Below are 25,874 nucleotides of genomic sequence, written 5' to 3'. Positions count from 1 at the left end.
CACTTTCATATGTGGAATTGCATTTTCACATGTGTAAAACAATCATATGTAAAAATCTAATTTGCAGTTTCATATGTGAAAAAGTGATTGTTTTTCATGTGAAATTGCAATTCCACATGTGAATGCCAGTTTTTCACATCTGAAAGTGTAAATTAGATTTTTAAACATGATTGTTTTACACATGTGAACATGCAATTACATATGTGAAAGTGAGATTTTAACATTTGAAGGTGTTGTTTTACATGTCAAACATCAACTAGGATTTTCAGGTGATTTTTTTCCACAGGTGAACTTCCACATCCACATGAAAGTAGAAAATAAAATTCACAAGTAAGAAAACTCCACATTTACTCCAACGTTGTAAACAAAGTAAATGCAAACACTCTATAGCCTAAAAACATGGTTAAAACTATAATTTGTTATATCATGGATGGTCAGTCCATGCATCCATAGTGTATTCTATGGATTTAAAAGTGGTTACGTTTGTCTAGGCCGATCCCTCAGCTTTTTACCGAAACTGTGGCGGGGAATACACTTTGCGTTTCAGTTAAGGATTGCCGCTTTACTAAACAATTGCACGCATTTGTTTACATCCCTGTTAGTGAGCATTTCTCCTTTTCCGAAAAAAATCCACCCCCCTGACAGGTGTGGCATATCAAGAAGCTGATTAAACAGCATGGTCATTACACAGGTACACCTTGTTCTGGCGTCAAAAAAAGACCACTCTTAAATGTGCAGTTTTGTTACACAACACAATTCCACAGATGTCTCATGTTTTGAGGGAGATATCTCAAGTTGAGATAGTGTGCAATTAGCATGACGACTGCAAGAATGCCAACCAGAGCTGTGGCCAAAGAATTGATGGACAAAAAATTTATTTCTCTACCATATTGTCATTTTGGGGAATTTGACAGTAAGTCCAACCGGCCTCACAACCACAGACCGCGTGTGACCACACCAGCCCAGGACCTCCACATCCGACTTCTTCAACTGCGGGATCGTCTAAGTCCAGCCACCCGGACAGCTTATGAAACTGTAGGTTTGCACTTCCGAAGAATTTCACAAACTGTCATAAACCGTCTCAGGGAAGCTTGTCTGCGTGCTCGTCATCTTCACCAGGGTCTTGACCTCAATACATAGAGATACCATGACGACATGCTGAGGCCCATTGTCGTGCCATTCATCTGCCACCATCACCTCATATTTTAGCATGATAATGCACAGCCCTATGTCACAAGGATCTGTACACAAATCCTGAAAACTGAAAATGTCCCAGTTCTTCCATGACATGCAACACCCATTAAGCGCGTTTGGGATGCTCTGGATTGATGTGTATGACAGCTTGTTCCAGTTCTCACCAATATCCAGGAACTTCGCACAGCCATTGAAGTGGAATGGGACAACAGAGGTAGGGCGGGTGATTGGTTTTTCACCAGAGCACCACAGCAGAGAATAAACATATACAGACTCCAATGCAATCTGTCAGCACAGTTATTACAGCGTTTGTCACAATGAGGATGACCTTCACCAAACCAGAATGGATCTGTCATAATGGACACACACACACATAATACTTCAATTCCGTGGTTACCATGGTGCCGTGAGGTCGCCCCAGGCAGAGAGTTGCTGTACATGTTGCTACCTGTCTGCTCCCGCCTCTACCTTTTGGTGACGACCTCCCTCCGCTGACCTCACTGAAGCCATGATCTTTCTCAACCTTCAGTCTCTTGACCGTCGATTAACTCATGATGATTAATGATGTTGTTTTTAAGTTACTTTCAAGTTGTTTAAGTTGTTGCTTTACAGCACTTTGAGATGTATTTCTGTAATGAATAGTGCTATATAAGTTGAAAACAGCATTATTATTATCAATTCTTTAGTCAAAGACATTTGGGGGAGGGGGAATGTTTAGCTTGCATATGGAATTGTTTTATTTGATTGGCTGAGATAATTGATGGGCTGGACATGCCGAGATACGAGTTTGGATTGGTCTGCAATGTAGCATGCTTCTGTAAAAAATTCCTCTTGTCCAGATGGGTTAGGGCAGTGTGCAGTGCGATTCAATCTCAACCACACTGCACACTGCCCTAACCCATCTGGACAAGAGGAATACCTATGTGAGAATGCTGTTCATCGACTACAGCTCGGCATTCAACACCATAGTACCCTCCAAGCTCGTCATCAAGCTCGAGACCCTGGGTCTCGACCCCGCCCTGTGCAACTGGGTACTGGACTTCCTGACGGGCCGCCCCCAGGTGGTGAGGGTAGGCAACAACATCTCCTCCCCGCTGATCCTCAACACTGGGGCCCCACAAGGGTGCGTTCTGAGCCCTCTCCTGTACTCCCTGTTCACCCATGACTGCGTGGCCATGCACGCCTCCAACTCAATCATCAAGTTTGCGGACGACACAACAGTGGTAGGCTTGATTACCAACAACGACGAGACGGCCTACAGGGAGGAGGTGAGGGCCCTCGGAGTGTGGTGTCAGGAAAATAACCTCACACTCAACGTCAACAAAACTAAGGAGATGATTGTGGGCTTCAGGAAACAGCAGAGGGAACACCCCCTATCCACATCGATGGAACAGTAGTGGAGAGGGTAGCAAGTTTTAAGTTCCTCGGCATACACATCACAGACAAACTGAATTGGTCCACTCACACAGACAGCATCGTGAGGAAGGAGCAGCAGCGCCTCTTCAACCTCAGGAGGCTGAAGAAATTCGGCTTGTCACCAAAAGCACTCACAAACTTCTACAGATGCACAATCGAGAGCATCCTGGCGGGCTGTATCACCGCCTGGTATGGCAACTGCACCGCCCTCAACCGTAAGGCTCTCCAGAGGGTAGTGAGGTCTGCACAACGCATCACCGGGGGCAAACTACCTGCCCTCCAGGACACCTACACCACCCGATGCTACAGGAAGGCCATAAAGATCATCAAGGACATCAACCACCCGAGCCACTGCCTGTTCACCCCGCTGTCATCTAGAAGGCGAGGTCAGTACAGGTGCATCAAAGCTGGGACCGAGAGACTGAAAAACAGCTTCTATCTCAAGGCCATCAGACTGTTAAACAGCCACCACTAACATTGAGTGGCTACTGCCAACACACTGTCAATGACACTGACTCTACTCCAGCCACTTTAATCATGGGAATTGATGGGAAATGATGTAAATATATCACTAGCCACTTTAAACAATGCTACCTTATATAATGTTACTTACCCTACATTGTTCATCTCATATGCATACGTTGATACTGTACTCTATATCATCGACTGCATCCTTATGTAATACATGTATCACTAGCCACTTTAACTATGCCACTTGGTTTACATACTTATCTCATATGTATATACTGTACTCGATATCATCTACTGTATCTTGCCTATGCTGCTCTGTACCATCACTCATTCATATATCCTTATGTACATATTCTTTATCCCCTTACACTGTGTATAAGACAGTAGTTTTTTTTGGAATTGTTAGTTAGATTACTTGCTTTTTATTACTGCATTGTCGGAACTAGAAGCACAAGCATTTCGCTACACTCGCATTAACATCTGCTAACCATGTGTATGTGACAAATAAAATTTGATTTGATTTGATTTGTCTATAACAGAGTGAAGGAAAAGCAGCCAATGAGTGCTCAGCATATGTGGGAACTCCTTCAAGACTGTTGGAAAAGCATTCCAGGTGACTACCTCATGAAGCTGGTTGAGAGAATGCCAAGAGGGTGCTACTTTGAAGAATCTCAAATATAAAATATGTTTTGATTTGTTTAGCAATTTTTTGGTTACTACATGATTCCATATGTGTTATTTCATAGTTTATAATAGTCTTGACTATTATTCCACATTGTAAAAAATAGTAAAAATAAAGAAAACCCCTGGAATGAGTAGGTGTGTCTTGTACTGTACTTCTTGAACTGTTTCTATGAATATAGTGGGAATCCAGCGAACTTCTGGAAAGTAGTCAAATCTCTGAAATTAAACTTCACTTCCTCTCATTGCCTCAGCGGATTATGACTCTGGTCCCATAATAGACAAAATTGGTGCTTTTAATAATAATTTTGCCTCAGCTAGCCATCTTTTGAAAGAATAGTTTCTGGAAACTTTATTCACCTCTCTACATACTGTAGAGAATGATACACATTCTGTATTCTTTATTTCAACCATTTTATAACTACGATGGGGCGGCAGGGTAGCCTAGTGGTTAGAGTGTAGAGGTGGCAGGGTAGCCTAGTGATTAGAGTGTAGAGGTGGCAGGGTAGCCTAGTGGTTAGAGTGTAGAGGTGGCAGGGTAGCCTAGTGGTTAGAGTGTAGAGGTGGCAGGGTAGCCTAGTGGTTAGAGTGTAGAGGTGGCAGGGTAGCCTAGTGGTTAGAGAGTCGGACTAGTAACCGGAAGGTTGCAAGTTCCAACCCCCGAGCTGACAAGGTACAAATCTGGCATTCTGCCCCTGAACAGGCAGTTAACCTGCTGTTCCTAGGCTGTCATTGAAAATAAGAATTTATTCTTAACTGACTTGCCTAGTTAAATAAAGGTAAAAAAATAACATGAAATTATGTACTATAAGTGCCTTGCTAAAAATTCAAAGGACATCCAGCCAATATTTGGAGTGGCCTTATCCTTCCATCTTGGGCAGCTCCACGCCCATAAATTACGCTGTGGTAGCTGCCAGCTCCATAGGTTATTGTGTGGTAAAAAAGTGCATATTTATTACCCCCAATACCCAGAGAGCCTGTGACCTCCGTCCGCATCCCGACTCACACGATGGGCTCTTATTTGGATGGAGGAAGTCAATTAATTCATAAATACTTAAGCACCTTTACTGTAAGGCAGTGGGAAGAGAGGTCTATTGATCTATTCCATTAATACAAACAAGCCCCCAGGCCACAGGCTTAACGAACCAGGACTTCTCCAATCACACACCACCATCACAGTACAGGAAAAGAATTTGAATGATTTTACTCTTGGCCAGGTGGAAAATTGTCCCAAAGAAATGTATGAATATAATAATGAAGATACTTCATGTGAGTCGATAAGTCGTTAAAATGTGCTCGCAATTGTTTCCCTAGAAATGCAAAACGCAAATGTATATATCTGTCACGGCTTTCTTCCTAGGAAGGAGAGGCGGACCAAAACACAGCGTGGTTATAGTTCATGGTTTTTTAATAAGAAAACTCAAACATGAACAAACTACAAAACAATAAACGTGAAAACTGTAACAGTCCTAACTGGTGCAAGGAAGACAGGAAACAATCACCCACAAAATACCCAAAGAATATGGCTGCCTAAATATGGTTCCCAATCAGAGACAATGATAAACACCTGCCTCTGATTGAGAACCACTCTAGGCAACCATAGACTTACCTAGACAACTAAACTGAACACAACCCCATAAATCTACAAAACCCCTAGATAAGAAAAAACACATAAATCACCCATGTCACACCCTGTCCTAACCAAAATAATAATGAAAACAAAGATAACTAAGGCCAGGGCGTGACAATATATATGTATATATATATATATATATAAATGAGTTGCATATATATATATACATTGCGTTTTGCATTGTAATATTATTCTCGCTCTCTCTCTATATATATATATATACATTTATATACACAAAGTACCAGTCGAAAGTTTGGATACACCTCCTCATTCCAGGGTTTTCTTTATTTTTACTATATATCGTAGAACAATAGAATAACATCAAAACTATGAAATAACATGTACGGAATCACATAGTAACCAAAAAAAGTGGATTTTTCACACTCAACAGTTTCCCGTGTGTATCAAGAATGGTCCATCACCCAAAGGACATCCAGCCAATTTGACACAAATGTGGGAAGCATTGGAGTCAACATGGACCAGCATCCCTGTGGAACGCTATCGTCACCGTGTAGAGTCAACATGGACCAGCATCCCTGTGGAACGCTATCGTCACCGTGTAGAGTCAACATGGACCAGCATCCCTGTGGAACGCTATCGTCACAGTGTAGAGTCAACATGGACCAGCATCCCTGTGGAACACTATCGTCACAGTGTAGAGTCAACATGGACCAGCATCGCTGTGGAACGCTATCGTCACAGTGTAGAGTCAACATGGACCAGCATCCCTGTGGAACGCTATCGTCACCGTGTAGAGTCAACATGGACCAGCATCCCTGTGGAACGCTATCGTCACAGTGTAGAGTCAACATGGACCAGCATCCCTGTGGAACGCTATCGTCACCGTGTAGAGTCCATGCCCAGTTCCGAGGGCAAAAAAAAGGGGTGCAACTCAATATTAGGAAGGTGTCGCAAATGTTTTGTTACTTTAAATACTTGACCTAATCATTTTGGAGCGATACAGAACCCGAGCCGTGACATGTTATGCTAGTTAGGTTTTGGGGGAAAAAAAGCCATTGAAAAAGACATCCCAGAGAGAAATGAGAAATCCCTAGAAACGGTTTCCTGTCAGTAGAATCTATGCACTACGGGCTATGAAGCGCTCTTAACATTATGCATGACCGCCAAATCATCAACAAAGGTATGTCTCACTGGACTGAAATATGAAAGGAGCCTCTGAAGCCAAACCTTTACTGTTCAACAAGCCATGCAGAAACCTTTCTGAGGCTGATCTAATGGGGAAAGATATTGAGCTACTGTAAGTAATTGCAGATTTTTAACTAATGTGGGCGCAACCCCCCACTCCCCCCCGGATAAATCACTGCTCTCAAAAGTAATTACCTTGCACGGTAGGTAAAGAACTGAATAAAATGGGTAAGGTACATTCATGTGTGCATAAATTACATTTAATTTAAAATCAGACATTTATCAAGTCTGTTCTTTTTTAAATCTGTTCATACATACAGTATAAACCATTGATTATTAGTCACAAATATAACAATCATGCATTAAATTGGTCTTCAATAGATATTGAAAGATAATATGTTGATTTGGGAATAAGTATTAATTCCAACCTGAAATAAGCAGAAAAACAGTAACTAATGGGAAATAAGGAAATTAATAAATAGTATGTTTTAAAGAAGTGGGACGTTTTAAGGCTGATAGGCTTTAATGATTTTCAGATGTTTCATCAAAATGTCATGACAAAAACCTACCGTAAGAAAAGAGTTGACCTTTTAAAAGACAAGTGATGATTGGTAAAGAGTCTGATCACTTCTAACTCTGCTGTGGGTGTGTATGTGTGTGTGTGTGTATGTGTGTGTGTGTGTGTGTATGTGTGTGTGTGTGTGTGTGTGTGTGTGTGTGTGTATGTGTGTGTGTGTGTGTGTGTGTGTGTGTGTGTGTCTGTGTGTGTCTGTGTGTGTATGTGTGTGTGTGTGTGTGTGTGTGTGTGTGTGTGTGTGTGTCTGTGTGTGTCTGTGTGTGTCTGTGTGTGTCTGTGTGTGTCTGTGTGTGTCTGTGTGTGTGTGTGTGTGTGTGTGTGTGTGTGTGTGTGTGTGTGTGTGTGTGTGTGTTTCTGTGTGTATATGTGTGTACGTGTGTATGTGTGTGTACTTGTGTGTATGTGTGTGTATGTGTGTGTATGTGTGTGTATGTGTGTGTATGTGTGTGTATGTGTGTGTATGTGTGTGTGTGTGTATGTGTGTATGTGTGTCAAATCAAATCAAATCAAATCAAATCAAAAAAAAATATTTGTCACATACACATGGTTAGCAGATGTTAATGCGAGTGTAGCGAAATGCTTGTGCTTCTAGTTCCGACAATGCAGTAATAACGAGCAAGTAATCTAACTAACAATTCCAAAAAAAACTACTGTCTTATACACAGTGTAAGGGGATAAAGAATATGTACATAAGGATATATGAATGAGTGATGGTACAGAGCAGCATAGGCAAGATACAGTAGATGATATCGAGTACAGTATATACATATGAGATAATTATGTAAACCAAGTGGCATAGTTAAAGTGGCTAGTGATACATGTATTACATAAGGATGCAGTCGATGATATAGAGTACAGTATCAACGTATGCATATGAGATGAACAATGTAGGGTAAGTAACATTATATAAGGTAGCATTGTTTAAAGTGGCTAGTGGTATATTTACATCATTTCCCATCAATTCCCATGATTAAAGTGGCTGGAGTAGAGTCAGTGTCATTGACAGTGTGTTGGCAGTAGCCACTCAATGTTAGTGGTGGCTGTTTAACAGTCTGATGGCCTTGAGATAGAAGCTGTTTTTCAGTCTCTCGGTCCCAGCTTTGATGCACCTGTACTGACCTCGCCTTCTGGATGACAGCGGGGTGAACAGGCAGTGGCTCGGGTGGTTGATGTCCTTGATGATCTTTATGGCCTTCCTGTAGCATCGGGTGGTGTAGGTGTCCTGGAGGGCAGGTAGTTTGCCCCCGGTGATGCGTTGCGCAGACCTCACTACCCTCTGGAGAGCCTTACGGTTGAGGGCGGTGCAGTTGCCATACCAGGCGGTGATACAGCCCGCCAGGATGCTCTCGATTGTGCATCTGTAGAAGTTAGTGTGTGTGTGTGTGTGTGTGTGTGTGTGTGTGTGTGTGTGTGTGTGTGTGTGTGTGTGTGTGTGTGTGTGTGTGTGTGTACACTCACCTACGTATTTATTTAGACAGTGAAGCTAAAACTGGCATTTTGGATTTGAGGCGATAGAACATAATGTCATCATTTATTTATTTGATGGTATGTTTTATACATATCTGTTTAAGTCTTTAGAAATGAAAACACACTATTTAACTAGTCCCCCTATTTGAAGGTGTCATAACTATTTGGACAAATTCCCTTATAGTGTATTGAATTTAGTCAAAAGTTTAGTATTTGCTCCCTTATTCCTAGCATGCAATGACTACATCAAGCTTGTGATGTAGAAACATGGATGTATTTGCAGTTTGTTTTGGTTGTGTTTTGGATTATTTTGTACTCAATAGAAATGAATGGTAAATAATGTCCTGTGTCATTTTGAAGTCACATTTACTGAACACTTCTTTTTACGTGTGATAATAGCCTCAAGTAAAAAGTGACATTGTGTCGCCTTGTATAAAACACATGATTTCAAATCCAAAATGCTGGAGTATAGAGCCGAATTACAAGTTTTAGCTTCAATGTCCAAATACACATTTAGGGGAGTGTATGTACAGTAAGTACCTGCCAAAATAAAGGCACCACTAACATGGTGTCTTATTGTCAGTTAAGAACAAATTATTATTTTCATTGACAGCCTAGGAACAGTGGGTTAACTGGTGTAGGAACAGTGAGTTAACTGGTCTAGGAACAGTGGGTTAACTGCCTTGTTCAGTTGCAGAATGACAGCTTTGTACCTTGTCAGCTCGAGGATTTGAACTTGCAACCTTTCGGTTACTAGTCCAACACTCTAACCACTAGGCTACACTGCCGCCCCACTTAGACCACCACGAGCCAGAACGGCTTCAATGCACCTTTGTTTTAAATTCTACAAATGTCTTGAAATCGATTGGAAATATTCTGTCATGAGAAATTCCATAATTTGGTGTTTTGTTGATTTGTGGTGGAAAACGCTGTCTCAGGCACCGCTCAAGAATCTACCATACGCTTTCAACTGGGTTGTGAGCTGGTGACTCAAACGGCCCTGTCATATAGTTTTCATGCTCATCAAAGCATTCAGTGACCACTCGTGCCCTGTGGATAAGGGCATTGCCATCCTATGGGGGCATAGCCAAAATAATGGCCTGCCCAGCATTTTTATTAAGATGGGATCTTAATTGCTTAATTAAATCTTTTACTCATGTTTCCATTATTTTGACCCTTATGTATGTATGTATGTATGTGTGTGTGTGTGTGTGTGTGTGTGTGTGTGTGTGTGTGTGTGTGTGTGTGTGTGTGTGTGTGTGTGTGTGTGTACAAGGGTTTCAGTGAGTGTGTGTGTCTGTGCGAGCGTGTATGTGTGCCAGGGTATAAACGAGCAGAGCGGGCCATTTCTTCTGTTCAGGGCCCCCCGGAGCAATCAGTACGTCAGCGAGGGTGGATCCCAGCTAATTTAACCCCTCCCTCCATCCCTCCCTCCCTCCATCCCTCAGCCCACCACTCCCAAGATGGATGTTTTGGGTAAAAAAAAGGCTAATCAATTTACTTCCTCACTCACCTCTATCCCTAGACACGATCAGCAATTCGTCATTGGAGCCCTTTTATCAGACATCACCATCTTGTTTACATCATATCCCCCCCTCCAGCCCCTTGCCCCCCCAACCCACCCCAGTTCCCACAGCCGTCCCCTGTCAGAATTACCTAAAACAAAACGAAGTCTGTAATTTGCCTCGTTTGATTTCTCCAGGGTCCAATGGTAACTGGCACCTTTTCTTAATGAATTTAAGCAGCGCGATGCAGGGTGGAGGAGGACAGGAGTGTGTCAAGCATAGAAATACAATGAATAGAACGGGCTTGGGTGCTTTAACCCTGGCAATTTGACTGGTAAACTCATTCTATTTCTATGGTATCAGGAGTGGAGTGATACGCACCAGCTGAGGTGCTTTCCTGCTTACTATGAAGAAATAGTAATAAGATATTTTGATTTTATGATAAAATAATTTGTTATTTGTCATTTTTAGGTGAAGTTTGTATTTGAAAGCCAGATATTGACCAGGCTGCAACTTAGAAATGACGTGGCAAAAGGAAATGACCTCACCCTAGTTATCACTTAATTGGTACTAAGTAGGTAGGAATGGTCTTAATTGGTACTAAGTAGGTAGGAATAGTCTTAATTGGTACTAAGTAGGTAGGAATGGTCTTAATTGGTACTAAGTAGGTAGGAATAGTCTTAATTGGTACTAAGTAGGTAGGAATGGTCTTAATTGGTACTAAGTAGGTAGGAATGGTCTTAATTGGTACTAAGTAGGTAGGAATGGTCTTAATTGGTACTAAGTAGGCTGGAATGGTCTTAATTGGTACTAAGTAGGTAGGAATGGTCTTAATTGGTACTAAGTAGTTAGGATGACCTTAATTGGTACTAAGTAGTTAAGAATTTTCTTAATTGGTACTAAGTAGTTAGGAATGGGCGTGCAAAATTATTCATGGAGTGGGACATATTTCAGTCTGTGCTGTCAAAACAGTCCGGTATCTTAGCATCTGCTTCACTGACCACTTTTTTATTGATTGAGTCACTGGTGCTTCCTGCTTTCATTTTTTCTTGTATACAGTAATCAGGAGGACAGTTTTATATCTTTATGTTTGAAGCCTGAAATGTGGCAAAAGGTCGCAAAGTTCAAGGGGGCCGAATACTTTCGCAAGGCACTGTAGGTGTTCCTTTTGTCCAGGTGGGAAAGGGCAGTGTGGAGTGCAATAGAGATTGCGTCATCTGTGGATTTGTTGGGGTGGTATGCAAATTGGAGTGGGTTTACGGTTTCTGGGATAATGGTGTTGATGTGAGCCATGACCAGTCTTTCAAAGCACTTCATGGCTACAGACATGAGTGCTACGTGTCGGTAGTCATTTAGGAAGGTTATCGTAGTGTTCTTGGGCACAGGGACTATGGTGGTCTGCTTGAAACATGTTGGTATTACAGACTCGGACAGGGAGAGGTTGAAAATGTCAGTGAAAACACGTCAATTGGTCAGCGCACGCTCGCAGTACAAGTCATGGTAATCCGTCTGGCCCTGCAACCTTGTGAATGTTGACCTGTTTAAAGGTCTTACTCACATAGGTTGCGGAGAGCGTGATCACACAGTCTTCCAGTACAGCTGGTGCTCTCATGCATGTTTCAGTGTTATTTGCCTCAAAGCGAGCATAGAAGTAGTTTAGCATGTCTGGTAGGCTCGTGTCACTGGGCAGATCTCAGTTGTGCTTCCATTTGTAGTCTGTAATGGTTTGCAAGTCCTGCCACATCAGACGAGCGTCAGAACCAGTGTAGTACGATTCGATCTTAGTCCTGAAATGACTCTTTGCCTGTTTGATGGTTCATCGGAGGGCATAGCAAGATTTCTTATAAGCTTCCGGGTTAGAGTCCCACTCCTTGAAAGCGGCAGCTCTAGCCTTAAGCTCAGGGTGGATGATGCCTGGCTTCTGGTTGGGGTATGTACTTACGGTTGATGTGGGGATGACGTCATCAACGCACTTATTGATGAAGCCAGTGACTGATGTGGTGTACTCCTCAACGCCATCGGAGGAATCCCAGAACATATTCCAGTCTGTGCTGTCAAAACAGTCCGGTATCTTAGCATCTGCTTCACTGACCACTTTTTTATTGATTGAGTCACTGGTGCTTCCTGCTTTCATTTTTTCTTGTATACAGTAATCAGGAGGATAGAATTATGGTCAGATTTGCCCAATGGAGGGTGAGGGAGAGCTTTGTATGCGTCTCTGTGTGTGGAGTAAAGGTGGTCCAGAGTTATTTCCCCTCTGGTTGCACATTTAACATGCTGATATGAATTTGGTAAAACGGATTTTAGTTTCTTAGATATCATGCACCAGCTGTTATTTACAAAAATACATAGTCCGCCGCCCCTTGTCTTACCAGACACCACTGTTCTGTCCTGGCGATACAGCGTATGACCAGCCAGCTGTATGTTGATCATGTTGTCGTTCAGCCACGACTTAGTGAAGCATAAGAAGCTACGTGAAGCTACAGTCCATCACTCATACGTACAAACCTTTAGACCTTAATAAACCCCCCAAAGACCATTGAGGGCAAGAGAAATGTAAGTTACACCAGTCAACTGACCCACACTAGTGAGAAGAAAGCAGATTGTGAGGAACCAATTACCTTAGCTTTGACAAGGAGCGTGACACCCGTGACAAAGGTGACACGGGTTGAGCTCAGTTAACAAGTTGAAAGGGCCTTTCCATGATGCTTCGGGGGGCGTTTCCCCTAAGTACAGAACTGGGAAGAGCTTCCTCTCCCCCAATCCTAACCGTAGACATTAGTGGTAGAAATGAAAAACTGACCCAAGATCAGCATGTATGGGCAACTTCCCCTAGAGGGAAGGCTGTGATTGGGTATGGGGGTGTGTATGGGTGGTCCTATCCCCTGAGGGGAGAGGTTGATAGGTTGACAGTGTCAGCTGACACCACTGTTTGTCCTCGGATGATACAGCTTCCAAATTATATGGCCTTTGATGAAGGGCTAATTTGTCACCCGCTGTCTTGGCTTAATGATGGTTGATGGTGCCACCGGTGACTAGGCCTGGGACAGCCGACAAAGGGACAAGGTGTGTGTGTGTATCTGTGTGTGTTTAAATACTAACTTTCTGTCCCCTTTCAACAAAGGATGAACTATACAGATGTTTATTATGTGTTATCCTGTACAATAGAACAACACATCCATTACTGTCTCTCAGTTGTTCTAATCCAAGTTAAAAAGCTCACATGGAATTTCACTAGGAAAAAAACAAAAGGATATTTTCGACAGAAAGACTAATGATTTGCCACACCAGAGACCCCCTTTCAACATACAATTGTTTCAAGGTCTGAATGCCAAGGTCATTTTTCACTATCCTTCTCTAGGTGGACCTTATTGGAAAATAGTCAGAGGACAAGAAACAATCGCATAAACCCCATCACACTCTCCATGTCCAACAATAACACTTCAGCAGTCTTTTAAGTAGTAAACACCATCCTAGGGAACGCGGGCCTAGAGAAGTGTCGCTCCGGAAACCAATACATTGTCAGAGACTCACAAAAAAAAGCCAAAACAAACGCTATGGAATGGGAAAAGGCCAAAGCCTCCACCCTTTGAAAATCCCACAGATGAAACTATGTGTTATAAATAAAGGCCAGAGGTTCCTTCCTTCCTGGACCTGTCATCCAGGGGGAAAAGCTCACTCCAAGCCCAACTCTTAGATTCCCAAACACTCGTTCTGCTATCAAACTGCTGATTTTCAAACATGCAATGGCTGGCCTCACGCGATGGCGTCCATTTTACGGGCTCCTGACCAATTGTGATTTTTTTTGTGTATTTTTTTGGTGCTGATCGTATTTTTGTGCTTAATGTTTCCGAAACGAGCTCATGATCGAAAAATGCTTCTGGACAACAGAACTGCTATCACCTCTATTTGGACGAGGACTTCCACTTCAATGAGTCGCAGGCGAAAGTCATTGAATATCCCGGACCAGGCCTTAATCCCTGACACTTGAACGGGACATTAAGAACTGTAATACACTAAGCTTCACGGAGTCATGGCTGAACCAGGACATGGATAATATACAGTTAGCTGGGTTTTCTACGCATTAGCAGGAAAGAACTGCAGAGTACGGTAAGATTGGGAGGGGGGGTGTGTCTCTTTATTAACTATAGCTGATGCGCAATCTCTAATATCTAGGAAGTCTCTAGGTTCTGCTCGCCTGAGTTGGAGTACCTCATGATAAGCTGTAGACCATACTATTTACCAAGACAGTATTTTTCGTAGCTGTCTATTTTCCATCGCACACCGATGCTGGTACAAAGACCTCACACAACTAGCCGTATAGGGCCATAAGCAAACAAGAAAATGCTTATCCGGAGGCGGCGCTCCTAGTGTCTGGTGAATTACTGAAATAAGTTTCACCTCATTTCTACCATCATGTCACCTGTGCAAATAGAGGGTTAAAAACTCCATATCACCTTTACTACACACTCAGCGATGCATACAAAGCTCTCCCCCACCCTCCATTTGGCAAACAGACCATAACTCTATTGTCCTGATTCCTGCTGACAAGCAAAAGCTCAAACAGGAAGTACCAGTGATGCACTCAATTCGGATGTGGTCAGATTAAGCGGATGCTAAATTACAAGACTGTTTCGCTAGCACAGACTGGAATATGTTACCACATCAGTCACCATCTTCATTATTAAGTACATTGACGATGTTGTCTCCACAGTGATCATACGTACATAGCCCAACCAGAAGCCATGGATTATAGGCAACATTTGCACTGAGCTAAAGGCTAGAGCAGCTCGCAGGGAGCAGGACACTAATCCGGATGGTTATAAGAAATCCCGCTATGCCCTCCGACAAACCATCAAACAGGCAAAGTGTCAGTGCAGGACTATGTTTGAATCCTAATACACCAGCTCGGACACTCATCGGATGTGGCAGGGCTTGCAAACTATCACGGATTACAAAAAGAAACCCAGCTGAGAGCTGCACAGTGACGCGAACCCACCAAAAAGCGAAATGCCTTCTATGCTCGCTTTGAGGCAAGCAACACTGAACCATGCGTCAGAGCAACAGCTGTTCTGGATGACTGTGTGATTACGCTCTTCGTAGACAATGTGCGTAAGACCTTTAAACAGGTAACTATTTCAGGGCCAGACGGATTACCAGGATGCATACTCAGAGCATGCGCTGACCAGCTGGCAAGTGTATTTACTGACATTTTCAAACTCTGGCCCCATCTGTAATACTTACATGTTTCAAGCAAACCACCATAGTCCCTGTTCCTACAAATGCCAAATGAACCTGGCTAAATGACTACTAGACTACTAGAAACTAGTGCTATGGTGAGGGAACTAGAAACCTAGTGCTATGGTGAGGGGACTAGAAACCTAGTGCTATGGTGAGGGGACTAGAAACCTAGTGCTATGGTGAGGAGACTGCAAACCTATTGCTAAGGTGAGTGGACTAGAAACCTATTGCTATGGTGAGGGGACTAGAAACCTAGTGCTATGGTGAGGAGACTACAAACCTATTGCTATGGTGAGGGGACTAGAAACCTAGTGCTATGGTGAGGGGACTAGAAACCTAGAAACCTAGATATGGTGAGGGGACTAGATACCTAGTGCTTTGGTGAGGGAGGGGACTAGAAACCTAGTGCTATGGTGAGGGGACTAGAAACCTAGACATGGTGAGGGGACTAGAAACCTAGTGCTATGGTGAGGAGACTACAAACCTATTGCTATGGTGAGGGGACTAGAAACCTAGATATAGTGAGGAGACTACAAACCTATTGCTATGGTGAGGGGACTAGAAACCTAGTGCTATGGTGAGGGGACTAGAAACCTAGATATGGTGAGGGGACTAGATACCTAGTGCTTTGGTGAGGGGACTAGAAACCTAGTGCTATGGTGAGGGGACTAGAAACCTAGACATGGTGAGGGGACTAGAAACCTGGTGCTATGGTGAGGAGACTACAAACCTATTGCTATGGTGAGGGGACTAGAAACCTAGATATGGTGAGGGGACTAGATACTTGGTGCTATGGTGAGGGGACTAGAAACCTAGTGCTATGGTGAGGGGACTAGAAACCTAGACATGGTGAGGGGACTAGAAACCTAGTGCTATGGTGAGGAGACTAGAAACCTAGTGCTATGGTGAGGGACTAGAAACCTAGACATGGTGAGGGGAAACCTAGTGCTATGGTGAGGGGACTAGAAACCTAGTGCTATGGTGAAGAGACTAGAAACCTAGTGCTATGGTGAGGAGACTAGAAACCTAGTGCTATGGTGAGGGGACTAGAAACCTAGACATGGTGAGGGGACTAGAAACCTAGTGCTTTGGTGAGGGGACTAGAAACCTAGTGCTTTGGTGAGGGGACTAGAAACCTAGTGCTATGGTGAGGGGACTAGAAACCTAGACATGGTGAGGGGACTAGAAACCTAGTGCTATGGTGAGGAGACTAGAAACCTATTGCTATGGTGAGGGGACTAGAAACCTAGATATGGTGAGGGGACTAGAAACCTAGGTGCTATGGTGAGGAGACTAGAAACCTAGTGCTATGGTGAGGGGACTAGAAACCTAGTGCATGGTGAGGAGACTAGAAACCTAGTGCTTTGGTGAGAGGAGACTAGAAACCTAGTGCATGGTGAGGAGACTAGAAACCTAGTGCTATGGTGAGGAGACTAGAAACCTAGTGCTATGGTGAGGGGACTAGAAACCTAGTGCATGGTGAGGGGACTAGAAACCTAGATATGGTGAGGGGACTAGAAACCTAGTGCTATGATGAGGGGACTAGAAACCTAGTGCTATGGTGAGGGAAGTGAATAGTAATCAAGTGAGAAAGAAAAAGCACTTTGTGAGAAACACGTAAATAACGGCCAGGAAATTAAGATCAAAGTGCCGTGCCGAGCAGGTCAGCATGCACACACAAACACACACACAAACACACTGCTCTCTCACACACAAACACACACACACAACACACACACACACACACACACACACACACACACACACACACACACACACACACACACACACACACACACACACACACAAACACACTCTCTCTCTCACACACACACACACACACACACACACACACACACACACACACACACACACACACACACACACACACACACACACACACACACACACACACACACACACACACACACACACACTCCCTTAATTTCTCCTCTGCTTCTTTACGAGTGCAAGCATATTATCTACACTACAGAATCATGAATTAAATGAAACCTGGACAGATTGGGTCCCACACTGACCCTCAGTAGCAGGGTCTACCTCATCCATACCTTATCCATACCTCACAATACCTCATCCGTACCTCATCAATACCTCATCCATACCTCACCATACCTCACCATACCTCATCCGTACCTCATCCATACCTTATCCTTACCTCATCCACACCTCACCATACCTCTCCATACCTCATCCGTACCTCACCATACCTCATCAATACCTCTCCATACCTCATCCGTACCTCATCCATACCTTATCCTTACCTCATCCACACCTCACCATACCTCTCCGTACCTCATCCGTACCTCACCATACCTCATCAATACCTCATCCATACCTCACCATACCTCACCATACCTCATCCGTACCTCATCCATACCTTATCCTTACCTCATCCACACCTCACCATACCTCTCCATACCTCACCCGTCCACCATACCTCATCAATACCTCTCCATACCTCATCCGTACCTCATCCATACCTTATCCTTACCTCATCCACACCTCACCATACCTCTCCATACCTCATCCGTACCTCACCATACCTCATCAATAACCTCATCCTCACCATACCTCACCATCACCTCCTCATCCATACCTTATCCTTACCTCATCCACACCTCACCATACCTCACCATACCTCATCCGTACCTCACCATACCTCATCAATACCTCATCCATACCTCACCATACCTCACCATACCTCATCCGTACCTCACCGTACCTCATCCGTACCTCATCCGTACCTCACCATACCTCATCCATACCTCATCCATACCTCACCATACCTCATCCCCACCTCATCCGTACCTCACCATACCTCATCCATACCTCATCCACACCTCATTCCCACCTCATCCATACCGTATCCATACCTCATCCATACCTCACCATACTTGGAAGTTATACTCATACAATAGAAATACAGTATATTCAGAGACACTGTATTTTACACTGCTATTTTAGCTGGTTGACTTGGAATATACATTTTATATTATTTTAATATGCTGAAAGACCCAGCCAAGATTCATCTTCAATGCCCTAGCTGATGGAAGGAGGTTTTCACTCAAAATCTCACGATACACGGCCCCATTCATTCTTTCCTTTACACGGATCAGTTGTCCTGGTCCCTTTGCAGAAAAACAGCCCCAAAGCATGATGTTTCCACCCCCATGCTTCACAGTAGGTATGGTGTTCTTTGGATGCAACTCAGCTTTCTTTGTCCTCCAAACACGACGAGTTGAGTTTTTACCCAAAAATTATATTTTGGTTTCATCTGACCATATGACATTCTCCCAATCTTCTTCTGGATCATCCAAATGTTCTCTAGCAAACTTCAGACGGGCCTGGACATGTACTGGCTTAAGCAGGGAGACACGTCTGGCACTGCAGGATTTGAGTCCCTTGCGGCGTAGTGTGTTACTGATGGTAGGCTTTGTTACTTTGGTCCCAGCTCTCAGCTCTCTCGGTCATTCACTAGGTCCCCCCGTGTGGTTCTGGGATTTTTTCTCACCGTTCTTGTGATCATTTTGACCCCACGGGGTGAGATCTTGCGTGGAGCCCCAGATCGAGGGAGATTATCAGTGGTATGTCTTCCATTTCCTAATAATTGCTCCCACAGTTGATTTCTTCAAACCAAGCTGCTTACATATTGCAGATTCAGTCTTCCCAGCCTGGTGCAGGTCTACAATTTTGTTTCTGGTGTCCTCTGACAGCTCTTTGGTCTTGGCCATAGTGGAGTTTGGAGTGTGACTGTTTGAGGTTGTGGACAGGTGTCTTTTATACTGATAACAAGTTCAAACAGGTGCCATTAATACAGGTAACGAGTGGAGGACAGAGGAGCCTCTTAAAGAAGAAGTTACAGGTCTGTGAGAGCCAGAAATCTTGCTTGTTTGTAGGTGACCAAATACTTATTTTCCACCGTAATTTGCAAATAAATGTATAAAAAATCCTACAATGTGATTTTCTGGAATTTCTTTTTCTAATTTTGTCTGTTATAGTTGAAGTGTACCTATGATGAAAATTACAGGCCTCTCTCATCTTTTTAAGTGGGAGAACTTGCACAATTGGTGGCTGACTAAAAGCTTTTTTTGCCCCACTGTATATGTTAAATATATATATATATATTTTTTTTAACAAATTATTCATTTTCATCAGTGACTGGGTGTGTTTCTAACACAAATACACAATGAACAAAAGGGAGGAGTCCAGAGTCAGAGGGATAGATGCTACACAGGGGTAACAGTCTTCACTAAAGATCAGGAAACGGCTAATAAATCACATTTCGCTACACAGGAAGGAGTCACAACTAGCCTCAGCAGAGATGAGCTCATCTGAAAAATACTTCTTGTCAATAAACATGTCTTTATTCAATATTTTATTATGTCATGTATTATTACTTGTTAAACATAATTTGACGCTATAAAATAAGTTATAAAATGTTATTACATCATTTGATTGTGATAAAGTGAGACAGTTTAAGAAACAATCTAAGGCTATCAATTATTTAATTGACGGAAATCCTATAGACTTTAAAATGAAGCTATGTCTATGTTCTTTTTGTATACAGCCTTTGGCTTTAAGTCTCTTTTAAGCACTTTACAATAAAGTAACCTTTATAAACAGTTTACATGCAATTGTCTCTTACTATGTACCTATCCTCCTGATTGACTTTGGTTACAGCTACACAGGTCGACTTCATATTTGGAGGGAATAATAACATTTGACTAGAAAGCTCTTTTATAGCTTCCTGCCAGAGCAACTATTAAAGAACAATGTATTGTCTGGGTCAGACAGAATGTGCAAGGAAGTGAATAGTAATCAAGTGAGAAAGAAAAAGCACTTCGTGAGAAACACGTAAATAACGGCCAGGAAATTAAGATCAAAGTGCCGTGCCGAGCAGGTCAGTTTGTTTTCATACTCGCCAGCCGCAATAAAACACGCAAGCTGGCTTCAGAGGATTTTGTCGACGCGAGGAAGTGCTGAAAGCGGTAACGTCCCATCCTGAGGATCCCGTGCTACTATCCCCATGGTGTTTTGTGGGAAAGAAAGGCAAAACCTGGGTTCAAAATACTGTTTCAAATCATTTTAAACATTTTACTGTGCTTGATTGAGCTTGCCTGGATTATGGACCAATAAAAAAAGTCCAAAAACTGTTAACCCCACCCACCTGGCACTCCAGGCAGGCTAAAGCAAACACTGAAAGTATTTGAAAGATTTCAAGTACTATTTGAACCCAGGTATGGTGTGAGAGAGAAGGTGCTTGGAGCAGGGTTGATGGGAGGAAGGTGGGCAGAACTAACTCAGTGTTTACCAGGAAAAGGGACAAGGCTTCACAGAGCTCCACTTCAGAGGCCGTGCCATCTTGTTAAACACATAATGTGTGTGTTTATTGGGGTTCTCCTTTCCCCCCTCTCGGTGCCCTCACACACAATGGAGACCATTAGAAGTAACAGTGTTTTTTTGCGTGACTTTGTGTGAGAATGACATAAGATGTCTACGGGGTGGAGTCAGAACTGAATCAGACAGACAGACAAACAGAGACAAGCAGACAGAGAGAGACACTCTACATGAACCAACTGCCACTATCCTCGGCTGAGTGTAACACCCTCTGAGGTAGTTTCACATATGAGGGACGGGCCACTTTTTCATAAAAGCTGCCATAAGCAAGCGTTAAATCATTGTTTCCCTTTCCCCTTGGGCCAGTTGAATTAGCTAATATGTTTCTGTGTTTGATTTAGCCAATATGCTAACGAGGAAAACATTTGTCCTTTCCACCTCGTTATTTAGCTGCCCCTCCCTCAGGTGCTAGCGCTAATTTTCACTCAAATATTAAGGGTTGGTGGTGGAATGTTTTACACACCTTCATAGTAGCCATAGGCTATTGTTGGATGATACAGATCCTAGTAACCATGGGTTATTATTGGATGATACAGATCCTAGTAACCATGGGTTATTGTTGGATGGTACAGATCCTAGTAACCATGGGTTATTGTTGGATGGTACAGATCCTAGTAACCATGGGTTATTATTGGATGGTACAGATCATTGTAACCATGGGTTATTGTTGGATGATACAGATCATTGTAACCATGGGTTATTGTTGGATGGTACAGATCATTGTAACCATGGGTTATTGTTGGATGGTACAGATCCTAGTAACCATGGGTTATTATTGGATGATACAGATCCTAGTAACCATGGGTTATTGTTGGATGGTACAGATCCTAGTAACCATGGGTTATTGTTGGATGGTACAGATCCTAGTAACCATGGGTTATTATTGGATGGTACAGATCATTGTAACCATGGGTTATTGTTGGATGATACAGATCATTGTAACCATGGGTTATTGTTGGATGATACATATCCTAGCAACCATGGGTTATTATTGGATGGTACAGATCATTGTAACCATGGGTTATTATTGGATGATACAGATCCTAGTAACCATGGGTTATTATTGGATGATACAGATCCTAGTAACCATGGGTTATTGTTGGATGATACAGATCATTGTAACCATGGGTTATAGTTGGATGATACATATCCTAGTAACCATGGGTTATTATTGGATGGTACAGATCATTGTAACCATGGGTTATTATTGGATGATACAGATCCTAGTAACCGTGCGTTATTGTTGGATGATACAGATCATTGTAACCATGGGCTATTGTTGGATGACACAGATCATAGTAACCATACAAGGTTATTATTGGATGATACAGATCCTAGTAACCATGGGTTATTGTTGGATGACACAGATCATAGTTAACAGCCTACAACCCGCTCCACTACAGCCCTGTTGATGAGAAAGGGGGCGTGCTTGGTCCTGCTTTTCCTGTAGATGATCAACTCATTTGTCTTGTTGAGGGAAAGGTTGTTGTCCTGACACCACACTGCCAGGTCTCTGATCTCCTTCTGTAGGCTGTCTCATCGTCGTTGCTGGTCAGGCAAACCACTGGGGTGTTTTCGTCAAACTTAACGCAGGGGACTAAGTACGCACTCCTGAGGGGCCCCCGTGTTGTGGGTCAACATGGTGGATGTGTTGTTGCTACCCTCACCACCTGGGGGCAGCCCGTCAGGAAGTCCAGTATCCATTTGTGGAGGGAGGTGTTTATTGCCAGGGTCCTTAGCTTAGTGATGAGCTTGGATGGCACAATGGTGTTGAACCCTAAGCTGTACTCAATGAACAGTATTCTCACATAGGTGTTCTTTTTGTCCAGGTGGGAAAGGGCAGTGTGGTGTGTAATAGAGAATGTGTCATCTGCGATCTGTTGAGCCGGTATGCGAACTGGAGTGGGTCCATGGTGTTTGGGATGATGGTGTTGATGTGAGCCATGACCAGCCATTCAAAGCATTTCAAGGCTACAGATGTGAGTGCTACGGGGTGATAGTCATTTAGACAGGTTTACTTGGTGTGATTGGGCACGGAGACTATGGTGGTCTGCTTGAAACATGTAGGTATTACAGACTGTGTCAGGGAGAGGCTGAAAATGTCAGTGAAGACTCTAGCCAGTTGGTCAGCACATGCTCTGAGTACGTGTCCTGTTAATCCGTCTGGCCCTGCGGCTTTGTGAATGTTGACCTGTTCAAAGGTCTTACTCACATCGGCTACGGCGAGCATGAGCCTTGCGGCCACAGGTGTGAAATGTTAATAGCCAGGCTCTGTTTGAGTTACTATTGGAGAACGTACACCTTATGTATTTTGGCCAGTGTTCAGTTATTATGTTTTAAAGTTATAGTTAAGTGATTGCACTCACCTCTTGTTCATAGTCGGTTTCAAGGAAAAATAAATAAATATTGAAATATGTAAAATCCCTGAACTACCCCACAGGGAACACACTAGTTGAATCAACATTGTTTCCACGTCATTTTAATGAAATTACATTGAACCAACATGGAATAGACGTTGAATTGACATCTGTGCCCTGTGGGATCCATTTAATTGTGTATTAAATCACTCCAGTGGGCCAATCCATTAACCTTTTACTGCAGTGGGGTAAATCAGTGTAAAACACTGTGCTTAAAACACAAGTGTTTCTTGGTAGTCTTAAAAAAAATCTACTTTGAAACAAAAAGTATACACCTCACAAAACTGTTTAACAAAGAGACACCGGAATTTCTGCAGGTTTTTTGAAATAATGAAATTCCGAAAGTTCCACCCTTAAGGCAATTAGGTGATTTGACTGCAGGAAAGGGCTACCAAAGCTGACATACCTGTTTGATACACTTTTGGTAACAAGGGGGAACACCCATAGGAGTTTCTCCTGAAAAACATTATGCGAAAGAGATTGAACAGTAGGAAAACATTCATAAGAGTCGAGAAGTATTGCTTCTCTGCAAAATTCAGACAACTAAAGCAATATTAGGGGTATCAATGCTCACAACGAAGTTAAACATTTCAGAATGACTTATTGCTACCAATTTATGTTACAAAACTGTGTCAATATTGCTCAATAAAATATTCTGAAAAAACATCACTGAACTGTGCCATGTAACTGAAAATGAATCAACAATCATGAAGCGGAAATAATATATTTTTTTGAGGGGAAATACTTTGATTTAATGACAAAATCATCTTCACATTTTTATTTCGACCCAAATGCCTACTCAGCTGTGTTTGTATCACATGATGGTTATTCACAATTAGAGCATTGGACCAGTAACCGAAAGGTTGTTGGTTGAATCGCTGAGTAGACAAGGTAAAAATATGTCGTTCTGCCCCTGACCAAGGCAGCTAACCCACTGTACAACGGGCGCCGAAGAAGTACCCTCTATGATTCAGAGGGGTTGGATAAATGTTGAAGGCATTCAGTTGTACAACTGAATAGGTATCCCCTTTCCCAATCACACCAGATACTGTATAGCCAGCTGGTGGCTGGCTGACTGACTGACTGACTGGTGGCTTGCTGGTGGCTGGCTGGCTGGGAGCTGGCTAGCTTGCTGGCTGGTTGGTGGCTGGCTGGTGGCTGGAAGGCTGGCTGGCAGGCTGGTGACTGGCTGCTGGTGGCTGGCTGGTGGCTGACTGGCAGGCTGGTGGCCGGCTGGTGGCTGGCTGGTGGCTAGAAGGATGGCTGGCAGGCTGGTGACTGGCTGCTGGTGGCTGGCTGGTGGCTGACTGGCAGGCAGGCTGGTGGCAGGCTGGTGGCCGGGTGGTGAATGGCTGGTGGCTGGCAAGCTGGCTGGTGGCTGGCAGGCAGGCTGGCTGGTGGCTAGAAGGCTGGCCTGGCTGGCTGGTGGCTTTCTGGGGGCTGGCTGGTGGCTGACTCGCAGGCTGGTTGGTGGCTGGCTGGTGGCTGGAAGAATGGCAGGCTGGTGACTGGCTGCTGGTGGCTGGCTGGTGGCTGACTGGCAGGCTGGTGGCCGGCTGGCTGGTGGCTAGAAGGCTGGCTGGCAGGCTGGTGACTGGCTGCTGGTGGCTGGCTGGTGGCTGACTGGCAGGCAGGCTGGTGGCAGGCTGGTGGCCGGGTGGTGAATGGCTGGTGGCTGGCAAGCTGGCTGGTGGCTGGCAAGCAGGCTGGCTGGCTGGCTGGCTGCTGGCGGCTGGCTGGTGGCTAGAAGGCTGGCCTGGCTGGCTGGTGGCTTTCTGGTGGCTGGCTGGTGGCTGACTGGCAGGCTGGTTGGTGGCTGGCTGGTGGCTGGAAGAATGGCAGGCTGGTGACTGGCTGCTGGTGGCTGGCTGGTGGCTGACTGGCAGGCTGGTGGCCGACTGGCTGGTGGCTAGAAGGCTGGCTGGCAGGCTGGTGACTGGCTGCTGGTGGCTGGCTGGTGGCTGACTGGCAGGCAGGCTGGTGGCAGGCTGGTTAATGGCTGGTGGCTGGCAAGCTGGCTGGTGTGCTGGCTGGTGGCTGCCAGGCAGGCTGGCTGGCTGCTGGTGGCTTGCTGGTGGCTGCTGGCTTGCTGATGGCCGACTGGCTGGCTGGTGGCTGGTGTCTGGATGGCTGGCAGGTGGCTGGTGTCTGGATGGCTGGCTGGCTGGTGGCTGGAAGGCTGGTAACTGGCTGGTGACTGGCTGGTGGCAGGCTGGTGGCTGGCTGGTTGGCTAGTGGCTGGCTGGCTGACTGTCTGGCTGCTGGCTGGCTGGTGTCTGTATGCTGGCTGGCTGGTGGCTGGCTGGTGGCCGGCTGGCTGGCTGGTTGGTGGCTTGTTGCTGGCTGGTGGCTTCCTGGCTGGCTGGAGGCTGTTTTGCCGGTGGCTGTTTGGTGGCTGGCTGGTGGCTGGCTGGCGAATGGCTGGTGGCTGTTGTCTGGATGGCTGGCTGGCTGGTGTCTGACTGGTGGCTGGCTGGGTGGCCGGCAGGCTGGTTGGCTGGCTGGCTGGTGGATTACTGGTGGCTGGAAGGCTGGCCGGCAGGTAACTGGATCGTGGCTGACTGGTGGCTGGCTGGTGGCTGGCTGGCATGGTGGTGGCTGGCTGGTGGCAGGCTGGTGGCTGGTGGCTGGCTGGTGGCTGGCTGGCAGGCTGGTGGCTGGCTGGAGCCTGGCTTGCTGGTGGCTGGCTGGTGGCTGGCTGGTGGCTG

Source organism: Oncorhynchus tshawytscha, linkage group LG06 (assembly GCF_018296145.1).
Source record: "Oncorhynchus tshawytscha isolate Ot180627B linkage group LG06, Otsh_v2.0, whole genome shotgun sequence".
NCBI lineage: Eukaryota > Metazoa > Chordata > Actinopteri > Salmoniformes > Salmonidae > Oncorhynchus > Oncorhynchus tshawytscha.
Note: the sequence above shows the minus strand (reverse complement) of the source record.